Below are 12,384 nucleotides of genomic sequence, written 5' to 3' on the forward strand. Positions count from 1 at the left end.
GAAGTGAGGAGGAATTAACAAGAGTATTCTTGCCTGGAAAATCCCATGAACAGAGGAGCCTGGTGAGCTATAGTCCTTGGGTCTCACAGAGTCGCACACCACTGAGCGCACACACCGCAAAGCTGGAAGGAAGGGTACAGTAGTTGTGAACAGCCTATATAATCATTGAAAGAGTTCCGAATTACAAAAGCAAAGACTGGCAGTATTTTTCAAATGTTTAAAGAAAGCCTGTCACAATGCTAAGTGATCACTAAGCTAACATAACATAGATGTGAGTGACCACACACGACAAAGTACAGACTTTACAAAAATGAGAAAAGACACTAAACAAGAAAAAAGCAGTACAAAACAAGTGCCGTCAGCTAAACCTGTGTGTTGGAAATCTAATTTCCATGTTGTTACATTGTAAAATTTAAAATGTTCAGTTTTCACCACCAATAAAAAAGATGAGACATCCAAACTAACAGGCATATCCGTTTACAGGGAGAAAAGCAATAAATTAAAGTTGTCTAGAATGAAGGCTAGGCAATGGATGTACTAGAAAAGACTTTAAATAAACTCCTCTAAATATGGGGATATTTGAGGGGCATCTTTAAATATGAAAGGGATAAAAAACTAAATACAAAGAACTGATGAAAACCAGGAAAACAATGTCTCACTAAATAGAGTATACCTATAAACATATAGAAATTATAGAAAGAGAACAAAATAGTAATTTGGAAAGTGAAAGTACATGAACTGAAATTGAAGAACTCACTACAATATTGTTACAGTAGATTTGAACAGGCAGGAGAAAGAATTAGGAACTTGAATCTTGGTCAGTTGAGATTTTCCAATCAGAAACAAAAATCAGAGCGGAACAAAAAAGAATGAAGAAAAATGAACAGAGATTGCAAGACCTATATGACATGATTTAGTAAATTATCTTACACATAATGTTACCAAAGGAGGAGAGAGAGAAAGAGGCAGAAACACTAGTTGAAGAATAAGGGCCCACACTAGGAATTTGATGGAAGAAGTGAATATTTACATCTAAGAAGCTCAAGGAGCTTTTAATAAGATAAACACAAAGATGTCGAAAATGAGTCACGTTATAATCAAACTTACAAGAGCCACGAGGCTAGAATCTTTTTTTTTTTTTTGAAGCTAGAATCTTGTAAGCATCAATGAAAGTGAAAGTCACTCAGTCCTGTCCAACTTATCAATACACATCATTATATACAAGGTAGCCTCAATAAGATTTGCAGTTGATTTCTCTTTAGAAACCTTGGAAGCCAAAAAGCATTTAAAATTCTAAAAGAAAACCTGTCAACCAAGGATTCCACATCCAGCTAGACTCTTTCAAAAATGAAGGAGAGACTAAGACATTCTAAAAACAAAAACAAAACAGATGCAGTTTGTTACTAAAAGACCTGGCATTCCAGAAATCTAAAAGGGGGTCCTCCAAGGTGAAATGAAGACACTGATCAGTAACTCATATTCATGGAAACAAAAAAACATGGAAAAAGTAACTCCATAGATATATATAAATAACAGAATAATAGTTTTATGTAATATATATTACATAGATTAATATGTGTGTGCTGGTATTATATGTATGTGTGTGTGGTTTGTCCCTAAATCCTGTCCAATTTGTCTGCAATCCTAGGGCTATCCTTTGTGTGATTTTCCAGACAAGAATACTGGAGTGCGTTTCCATTCTCTTCGCCAGGTGATCTTCCCAGCTCAGGGACTGAACCTGCATCTCCTGCATTGGCAGGAGAATTCTTACCACTGAGCCACTAGGAAAGTCATATATATATTTGCTTGCAGGATCTTAGTGTACATGTCAAACCAAGGATTGAAACCTAGCCACAGTAGTGAGAACACTAACTCCTAACCACTGGATTACAGGGAACTCCCTATATTTGTTTTCTAATTTTTTATTTTCCTTTGGAATTTAAAAGGTAAGACAAGTACACAAGGTATAAGTATAAATCTATGTTAATGGGAATGCAGTGTTTGAACGTATAACTTGTGAAAATAACAAACATTTTGAAGCTGCAAAGGACAAAAGTAGTTGTTTAATTATGCAGTTTATGTTAATTATACATAGTTAACGAAAAAAAGACTTGAATCTGGAAAAAAGAAGATGCCTGATGAGGTTGGGTCATTTAGATCCCAGTTAAATATTCAATACAAACCACAAACTAAATGAACACACTAGGAGCTGGTTTCCTCTAACCAAGAAAGTACAAACTAGCCATATTTCCTACTGCCTTTGTCTGTTCACAGTGTTTTTTCAGACTGGAAGGGCGGGAGAAGAATGCTGGGAGCAGGGCTTCTTGTCTGTTCTGAGACCATACTGCCATCGTGCGGAAAATGTTTGATCGGGCCCAAGCTGTGAGCTGCTCTCCTTTGCAAGGCCTAGCAGTGGAGGCAGGTCAGACCAATGTAGAACCAACAGATCCTGAACTCAAGCCTGGCCCGTCTCTACCTTTTTCTCTGTGGTCTGGCAGGATCAGTGGACAGTCAGGTTCTGGGCTCAGTATCTGATCAGTGAGCGACCAGGGCCCGGGAGCCCTCCAGCTGCTGCCCGGAAGTCCGGCCACCGGAAGGAGGGAGGCGGGGCCTCAGTTTCCTAACAGTGTGGGCTGGACTTAGAGCCAAGCAAGAGAAACGGGGGTATTTGTCTTGTGAATCTGCCCTTTGAGGTTCAGGCCTCCTGGTTACCCCTGTGTTGTAGGGTCTGGGCCCACTGTGACAAGAGCAACAGAGCGCAATGGACGGGCCAGTGCCAAGAACCCTACAGAGCCGGTGTCATTGATGGAGTTGAGGGTGACCAAATGTCTAAAGTACCATGGCTTGGAGCAAGAAGGACCTGTATGGAAAGAATGGGCATACACCGTTTAGGTGGTGTGAGCCAGGACATCTTGGAGAGTGCAGTTGCTCAAGGGAATGAAAGTCAGGAATGTACTGGATCGGCCGGCTGGCTCCTGGGCCCTGGCCCCTCACGGAGCTGACTGACCGCCCCTGCTCCTGCCAGACCACAGAGAAAAAGGTAGAGAGGCCAGGCTTGAGTTCAGGTTCTGTTTTCTCTTCCATTGGCTGGACCAGGTTGTCAAGGAGGAACAGCTCACAGCTTGAGCCCGATCAAACTGTTACCGCACGATGGCGGTATGATCTCAGGACAGACAAGGAGCCCTGCTCCAAGCATTCTTCTCCCGCCCTTCGAGCCTGAAAAAAACGCCATGAACAAAGATATAGGAAAATGTGGCTGCCCAGGATTTTGTTCAGTTTGATGAAACCTGTTCATACTTTTGCATTTAATTTTTGCTTTCCGTTAGGTATCAAACTGAGATGCAAGCCATCCAAACTCATCGGGCATCTTCCCTTTTCCAGATTTCCTTTTGTACTTGACCAAGGTTTGCCACATTTGCTCTTATTCTCTCACCCTTTTATCTCCTGCAATTTTTCATGCTATCAAATTGTTTCGTGGTGTCAAAGGGCACACCTCAGGAATTCATGCCAAAGGAAGGAAAAAAAAATGATATACCTAATGACTTGGTCAGTCTAGGCAACAGCCCGCATGATGGTTATTATTCTATCTCATTTCCCAAATTCCCTGGGGTCTTCATATGTTAGACCTTGTGTGCTGTGTTGGAGCAGCCATTTGGTGGAGCCCTAGGAGGAAGGACTCACATGACTGAATGCAGGCAATCTCCTACTCCAATCTCCTACTTATAATCATAACATTCTTCAGTTCAGTTCAGTGGCTCAGTCATGTCCGACTCTTTGCGACCCCATGAATCGCAGCACACCAGGCCTCCCCGTCCATCACCAACTCCCGGAGTTCAGTCAGACTCACGTCCATCAAGTCAGTGATGCCATCCAGCCATCTCATCCTCTGTTGTCCCCTTCTCCTCCTGCCCCCAATCCCTCCCAGCATCAGAGTCTTTTCCAATGAGTCAACTCTTCGTATGAGGTGGCCAAAGTACTGGAGTTTCAGCTTCAGCATCATTCCCTCCAAGGAAATCCCAGGGCTGATTTCCTTTAGAATCGGCTGGTTGGATCGCCTTGCAGTCCAAGGGACTCTCGAGCCTTCTCCAACACCACAGTTCAAAAGCATCAATTCTTAGGTGCTCAGCATTCTTTATAGTCCAACTCTCACATCCATACATGACCACTGGAAAAACCATAGCCTTGACTAGACGGACCTTTGTTGGCAAAATAATGTCTCTGCTTTTGAATATGCTATCTAGGTTGGTCATAACTTTTCTTCCAAGGAGTAAGCATCTTTTAATTTCATGGCTGCAGTCACCATCTGCAGTGATTTTGGAGCCCCCCAAAATAAAGTCTGACACTGTTTCCACTGTCTCCCCATCTATTTGCCATGAAGTGATGGGACCAGATGCCATGATCTTCATTTTCTGAATGTTGAGCTTTAAGCCATCTTTTTCGCTCTCCTCTTTCACTTTCATCAAGAGGCTTTTTAGTTCTTCTTCACTTTCTGCCATAAGGGTGGTGTCATCTGCATATCTGAGGTTATTGATATTTCTCCCAGCAATCTTGATTCCAGCTTGTGCTTCTTCCAGCCCAGCGTTTCTCATGATGCATAGAAGTTAAATAAGCAGGTGACAACATACAGCTTTGACGTACTCCTTTTCCTATTTGGAACCAGTCTGTTGTTGCATGTCCAGTTCTAACTGTTGCTTCCTGACCTGCATATAGGTTTCTCAAGAGGCAGGTCAGGTGGTCTGGTATTCCCATGTCTTTCAGAATTTTGCACAGTTTATTGTGATCCACACAGTCAAAGGCTTTGGCATAGTCAATAAAGCAGAAATAGATGTTTTTCTGGAACTCTCTTGCTTTTGCAATGATCCAGCAGATGTTGGCAATTTGATCTCTGGTTTCTCTGCCTTTTCTAAAACCAGCTTAAACATCAGGGAGTTCACGGTTCACGTATTGCTGAAGCCTGGCTTGGAGAATTTTGAGCATTACTTTACTAGCCTGTGAGATGAGTGCAATTGTGCGGTAGTTTGAGCATTCTTTGGCATTGCCTTTCTTTGGGATTGGAATGAAATCTGACCTTTTCCAGTCCTGTGGCCACTGCTGAGTTTTCCAAATTTGCTGGCATGAGTATCAATTCAAGTCAGATGGGACATGTGATTTTGTCTCATGGTATCAGCATATAACATTGGAAAAAGGCATTTTCCATATCACTAAATTTCCTGCTACTTTACTGTGTATGTACATCACTTAAAATTTTATTTTATTTTTAATTGAAGGATGATTTCTTTACAATATTGTGATGGTTTCTGCCATACATCAACATGAATTAGTCATAGGTATACATATGTCCCCTCCCTCTTAAGTCTCCTTCCTACCTCCCTCTCCATCCCGTGCCTCTAGATTGTCACAGAGCACAGGTTTGGGTTTCCTGTGTCATACTAGAAATTCCCACTGGCCATCTATTTTACATATGTAAATATATATGTTTCAGTGCTACTCTCTGAAATCATCCCACCTTTTCCCTTCTGCATTGTGTCCAAAAGTCTGTTCTCTGTCTGTACATCCGTTGCTGCTCTGTAGGTAAGTTCATCATTAGCATCTTTCTAGATTCCATGTGTTTGTGTTAATATATGATATTTATCTTTCTGTTTCTGACTTCACTTTGTGTAATAGGCTCTAGGTTCATCCATCTCATTGGAACTGACTCAGATGCATTCTTTTTATGGCTGAATAATATTCCATTGTGTATATGTACCACAACTTCTTTATCCATTCATCTGTCGATGGACATCTTGGCTGCCACCATGTCCTAGCTGTTGTAAATAGTGCTGCAATGAACATTGATTGGATTACATGTGTCTTTTTCAGTTATTGTTTCCTCAGGGTATATGCCCAGTAGTGGGATTGCTGAGTCATCTGGTAGTTTTATTCCTGATTTTCTTAAGTATTCTCCATACTGTTCTCCATAGTGGCTGTATCAATTTGCATTTGCACCCAACAGTGTCAATGTGTGTGTCTGTGTGTTTTCTTACTTAAAGAACAACCTTATAATATTTTCTCATTAGTTAGACACAGAGCTTGTTTCTACCTTTGCAGAAGAGCCAGACATGACTGAGCAACCGAACTGAACTGAACTGACAAGGTCTTTTCAGTAGGTGCTTACTCAGCTGTGTCCAACTCCAGGACCCCAGGGACTGTAGCCCTCCAGGCTCCTCTATCCATGGGATTCTCCAGGCGAGAGTACTGGAGTGGTTGCCATTTCCTTCTCTAGGGGATTTTCCCAACCCAGGGTTTGAACCCACATCTCCTCAGTCTCCTGCATTGGCAAGCTGGTTCTTTACCTGCTGAGCTATCAGGATTTCTAGGTCTTTAGCAGGACCTTATATCATTTACCCATATCCATATTAATAGATCTTTCAGAGTACTTTAATTTTCTTATATTTTATTCCAGAACACGTTTAGGAAATTATAAAGTCAAAAATATATGCTTGATCATTCACTATGGGAAGAATTAACCACTTTCAAAATGTCTTTGCCATGCATCATCATCCCTTCCCTATGTATATAAGATACATACTTTTATAAAATACTGTTCCAGTCCCGCAGTACTATGATTGTTAAGTTCCTGTCACTTATAGCTTGAATGTTTTTCAAATATCATTAATAAATCTTTGGAATACTAGCATGTTTAAAATATTGCTACTTTTACAATTTGAGGTCAAATTCATGTAACATAAAATTAATTATTAATTCAGTGACATTTAATACACTTGGAATGTCGTGCAAGTATTTTCTGTATCTACCTGCAACTGATTTTCTTTACCCCAAAAGAAACCCTAAATACATGAACTAGTTTTTCTCCATTACCCAACTTGTTCAGTTCTTTGCAAGAACTAATCTGCTTTCTGCCTCTGTTGAATTTACCTACTCTAGTTATATCATGTAAATGGAACCATACATTATGTGGCATTTCCTGTTTTTCTTTTACCACTTAGCAGAATGATTTCAAGGGACATCAATGTCATAACATATATTGGTGCTTCATTTATTTTTATGGCTGAATAATATCCATTTTACATATCCACAGGGTAATGGAGAAAAACTATTTTATGGATATAAGGTTACATTTGGGGTAATGAAAATGATTTGGAGGTGAATAGAAATAATACTTTCACAGTATTTGGAATATCCTAAGTGTTGCTGAATTATACCCATTAAAATGCTTAATCTATATCACATCTTATTTATCAAATCATCAAGTGATGGAAATATTTGGGTTTGGGCTGTTATGAATATGTGTTTATATGTGTACTTGTATAAGTACTTTTTTTCACTTCTTTTGGGTATATATTTTGGAGTAGAATTGCCTGGTTATATGGTAATTTTTTTTCCCAGTCTTTCTTCTTCTTCCCTTGTCACACCGTTAGCAATATCCCTGGGTAAGTCACCTGGGATTAAGTTTAAAAACCATCTTGAAAATTTTCTGCTTACATTGGATGAACTTAGACTGAGATTTATTTAAATATTTTATTTTATTTGTTTTGCTGCAGGGTAAATTCTAGAAGAACACCTTTCCTTTTCACAGTTCACCTGCAATTCTTTTTGTTCTGCAAAGAAAGACCCTGCCTTCAGACATAAAAGTTACGGTAGTAAAATTCTTGAAATAATTTTGTGCCCCAAGGTAATTCTGTGTTTAAATATTTGAAGCATTGCCAAACTGCTTTCCATGGCAGCTGCATATTTTGGATTCAGGTCAGCACAGTTCCTATACCCTCATCAATTGTTGTACTTTCCTTTATTTTTTGCATTATAGTGGGCATAAAGAGGTATTGCTTAGTGGTTTTAATTTACAATTCTGTTTTGACTGTTATGTATCTTTTCATGTTCTTACTGGCCATTTATATATCTTCTTGTGAGAAATGTATATTCAAGTCGTTTTCCTATTTTTTGAATTAGGTTGTCATTTCATTCCTGGGTTCTTTATATACTATAGATACTAGAACTTTGAAAGATAAATAATTTGCAAATATTTTCTTCCAAACTGTGGTGGAGGTAATGAAGATAATGGAGACCTCCCTCAAAAGGTCCCATGCACGCACTGCTACTCTCAGTGCCCCCAACCCTGCAGCAGGCCACCACCGACCCACGCCTCCGCCTAGACTCCCAGACACCCATAGGCAAGTCTGGGTCAGTCTCTTGTGGGGTCACTGCTCCTTTCCCCTGGGTCCTAGCGTGCACAAGCTTCTGTTTGTGCACAAGGTTCTGGCAGCTCTATGGTGGGGTTAATGGTGACCTCCTCCAAGAGGGCTTATCCCACACCCAGGTCTGCTGCACCCAGAGCCCCTGTCCTGAGGCAGACCACCGCCGAGCCGTACCTCCACAGGAGACACTCAAACACAGTTCTGGCTCAGTCTTTGTGGGGTCCCTGGGTCCTGTGCACACAAGGTTTGTTTGAGCCCTCTGAGCATCTCTGGCAGGAATGGGATTTGATTCTAACCGTGAATTCGCCCCTCCTACTGTCTTGCTGGGGCTTCTCCTTTGCCCTCGGACATGAGGTATCTCCTCACAACCGCTCCAGCACCTACCATCTTACTGGGGTTTCTCTGACCTTGGGCATGGGGAATCTCCACACGGCTGGTCCAGCGAAGTGCAGCTGCTGCTCCTGACTTTGGATGTGGGTTATCTCCTCACAGCTGCTCCAGCAAAGCATAGATGCCACTCCTGACGCCATTTCATGAGAAATGCTGGGCTGGATGAATCACAAGCTGGAATTGAGATTGCTGAGAGAAATATCAATAACCTCAGATATGCAGATGACACCACCCTTATGGTAGAAAGTGAAGAACTAAAGAGCCTCTTGATAAAAGTGAAAGAGAGTGAAAAAGTTGGCTTAAAGCTCAACATTCAGAAAACGAAGATCATGGCATCTGGTCCCATTACTTCACAGCAAATGGATGGGGAAACAGTGGAAACAATGGTAGACTTTATTTCTTTGGGCTCCAAAATCACTGCAGATGGTGACTGCAGCCATGAAATTAAAAGATGTGTACTCCTTGGAAGAAAAGTTGTGACCAACCTAGACAGCATATTGAAAAGCAGAGACATTACTTTGTCAACAAAGGTCCGTCCAGTCAAGGCTATGGTTTTTCCATTGTTCATGTATGGATGTGAGAGTTGGACTATAAAGAAAGCTGAGCCCCAAAGAATTGATGCTTTTGAACTGTGGTATTGGAGAAGACTCCTGAGAGTCCTTTGGACTGCAAGGAGATCAAACCAGTCCATCCTAAAGGAAATCAGTCCTGAATGTTCTTTGGAAAGACTGATGTTGAAGCTGAAACTCCAGTACTTTGGCCACCTCATGCGAAGAGCTGACTCATTTTAAAAGACCCTGATGCTGGGAAACAGTGAAGGTGAGAGAAGGGGACAATAGAGGATGAGATGGTTGGATGGCATCACCGACTCAGTGGGCATGAGTTTGAGTAAACTCCGGAGTTGGTGATGGACAGGGAGGCCTGGCGTGCTGCAGTCCATGGGGACGCAAAGAGTCGGACATGACTGAGCAACTGAAATGAACTGATTTTCTTCCATTTTCCAGATTGTCCTTTTACTTTCTTGATAGTGTCATTTGATGCACAAATGTTTGTGGGGGGTTTTGTTTCATTTTTAGATTTTGATGAAAAAAATTTTTTTCCTCTTCTTCTAGTGACATATCTAAGAAACCATGATCAAATCCAAGGTCATGAAGCTTTGTCCTTATATTTGTCTCTTAAGTTTTATATTTTCACCTCTTACATTTAGAACTTTGACCCATACTGATTTAATTATTGGGTATGGTGTGAAGATGTGTCTGAAGTCATTTTTTTGTATATGGGTAGCCAGTTTTCTTAGCACCATTTATTTGTTAAATAGGCAACTCTGCTTGCTCTGCTCTCTATATGACAGGCCAATTAACTGAGAGACAGAGTGTTAAGGCAAGGAATATGACTTTATTTAGAAAGCTAGCAGGCCAAGAAGATGGCAGAGTTATGTCGCAAAATGATGATCATACAGGGGTCTGGATGCCAGGTTCTATTATAGAACAGTGATGGGGGGAGATAAAAGGACATTAATCTTTCAAATATCTCCTGGAATTGCCAACCTCATGGAGGAGATGTGTTAATTTTTTCCTTCCTGTAGCCATCCATAGATATATGGTGTGTTGAACAAAGGCATTTGGTTTAACATTCAGGCAGAGGGGCAGGGTTTCCCAAGGCAGCCCATTATGTATCAACAGTATCCTTTTTGTGAACAAAACCAATAGGAAGCAAAGGTTAGAGAAAAATAAACAGATCCATCACGGAATCAGTTCTTCCCTGTAACACTTTGAATTCTCAAGCATCGTTTTTAAAAATCAATTGACCATAGTGTATGGCTTGATTCTGCACTCCCAGTCTATTTATTGTTCCATTCATCTATTCATATTTTAGTATCACACGTCTATTCGTATTTTAGTATCACACTGCTTTTATTACTGTAGCTTTCTAGCAAGTTTTGAAATATGAAAGTCAGTCCTCCAGCTTGGTTTTTCAAATTCAAGATTATTTTTGCTACAGAAGTCAGTTGCAATTCCATAGCAATTTTAGGATTAGCTTTTCCATTTCTGCAAAAAGAGTGTTGTTGGGATAATGACAGAGATTATATTGAATTTGTAGGTCTCTTGGGGTAGTACTACTGTGTTGACAATATTTAGACTTCCAACCCATGAGTAAAAGATATCTTTTTTAAGTCATCTTTAACTGTCAGTAAGTTTCAATGTACTTCTAATTTTTACTTATTTATTGTCCTAAGTATACTGTTCATTTTGAAACTATAGCAAATGGAATTGTTTTCATTTCCTTTGCAGATTGTTCATTGCTAGTTTATTCAAATATGACTGATTTCTGTGAGCTCCTTTTCTATCCTATAAATATGTAAGTGTTAGTTGCTCAGTCATGCCTGACTCTTTGCGACCCCACAGACTGCAACCCACCAAGCTCTTCTGTCCATGAGACTTTCCAGGGAAGGATACTGGAGTGGGTTGCCATTTCCTTCTCCAGGGGATCTTCCCAACCCAGGGACTGAACCCAGGTCTCCTGCATTCCAGGCAGATTCTTTACCGACTGAGCTACAAGGGAAGCCTATAGTACTTGCTAAATACATTAATCAGCACTAAAATTTGCATTTCTTGATATTTTCTTTGTATGTAACCATGTTATCTGAAGACAGATAATATTACTACTTCCTTTTTGATTTGGATGCCTTTAATATATTTTTCTTGCCTAATTACCCTGGCTAAAATATTCAATAGAATTGACAAATATGAGCATTCTTATCTTGTTCTGGGTGTCAGAGGTAAAGAATTCATGAATCTTGTTTGAATAAGCTCCAAGTGATAAAAAGTGTTTTAAAAAGCATAGTACTGGGGAATTTGAACAGTATTTTACAGAAGTACATATTGCACGTACATAGCGAAGTGATGATACACGCCAAGGACATTTTGAAAGTGGTTAATTCTTCTCATTGTGAATGACCTAACATGTATTTTGGACATTATAATATCCTAACTAACTGTGTTCTAGAATAAAATATATGAAATTCAAGCGCTCTGAAAGACCTATTAATATGGATATGTATAAATGATACAAGGTGCTAACAAAAACTTTGTCCATAAGTAAAAACAAGCTCTGTTTCTTTCTTACTAATGAGAAAATATTATAAAATGAATCTTTAAGTAAAAAAACAGTGATAATATACAATAAGGTCTAAGGCCATGTAATGACATAGAAAATGCCTGTTTTTTTTTCCAATGTTGTATGATGATACCATTAGACAAAGTTGCGTGTCCCATCTGATTGGAATTTATAGTCCTGTAAGAGTGTATGATTACACGTAGGCAATTGTCTGCATTCAATCATGAGAAGTATCTGGGTCATCCTCCTAGAGCTTCATCAAATGGCTTCTTCAAGTCAATGCACAAAGCCTAGAATTTGAAGACCCCAGGAAATTTGGAAAGTGTGTGTGTTATTCGCTCAGTTGTGCCTCACTCTTTGAGACCCCGTGGACTGTAGTCCACCAGGTTCCTCTCTCCATTGAATTCTCCAGGGAAGAATGCTGGCATGTTTTGCCAGTTCCTTCTCCAGGAGATCTTCCTGACCCATGGATCAAACCTGGGTCTCCTTCATTGCAGGCCGATGCTTTACCTTCTGAGTGAGACAAGATAATAAACATGTGGCCTGTTGCCTAGATTTGGCAAGTCCTTAGGTACAGTCATTGTCTTTTGTCTCTTAGGCATGGATCCTGAATCCATGATACCTCCAAACAATATGATAGCTTGAGAAAACGCTGGAGACAAAAAACTGAGTGGAAAAGATCTAA

At 40.2% G+C, this 12,384-nt stretch overlaps 1 long non-coding RNA gene across 1 annotated transcript in view; it reads left to right on the forward strand.

Moving 5' to 3' along the window:
• LOC138931152 (uncharacterized) overlaps positions 1-11,609 on the forward strand; it is a 44,499-nt gene extending 32,890 nt beyond the window's left edge. The window contains exon 2 of the long non-coding RNA XR_011446423.1: positions 7,542-11,609. This is a non-coding gene — a long non-coding RNA (uncharacterized lncRNA). The remainder of the gene's footprint in view (positions 1-7,541) is intronic.
• Positions 11,610-12,384: the final 775 nt, after the last annotated feature.

The sequence above is a fragment of the Ovis canadensis genome, chromosome X (genome assembly GCF_042477335.2).
Source record: "Ovis canadensis isolate MfBH-ARS-UI-01 breed Bighorn chromosome X, ARS-UI_OviCan_v2, whole genome shotgun sequence".
NCBI classification, from domain to species: Eukaryota; Metazoa; Chordata; class Mammalia; order Artiodactyla; family Bovidae; genus Ovis; species Ovis canadensis.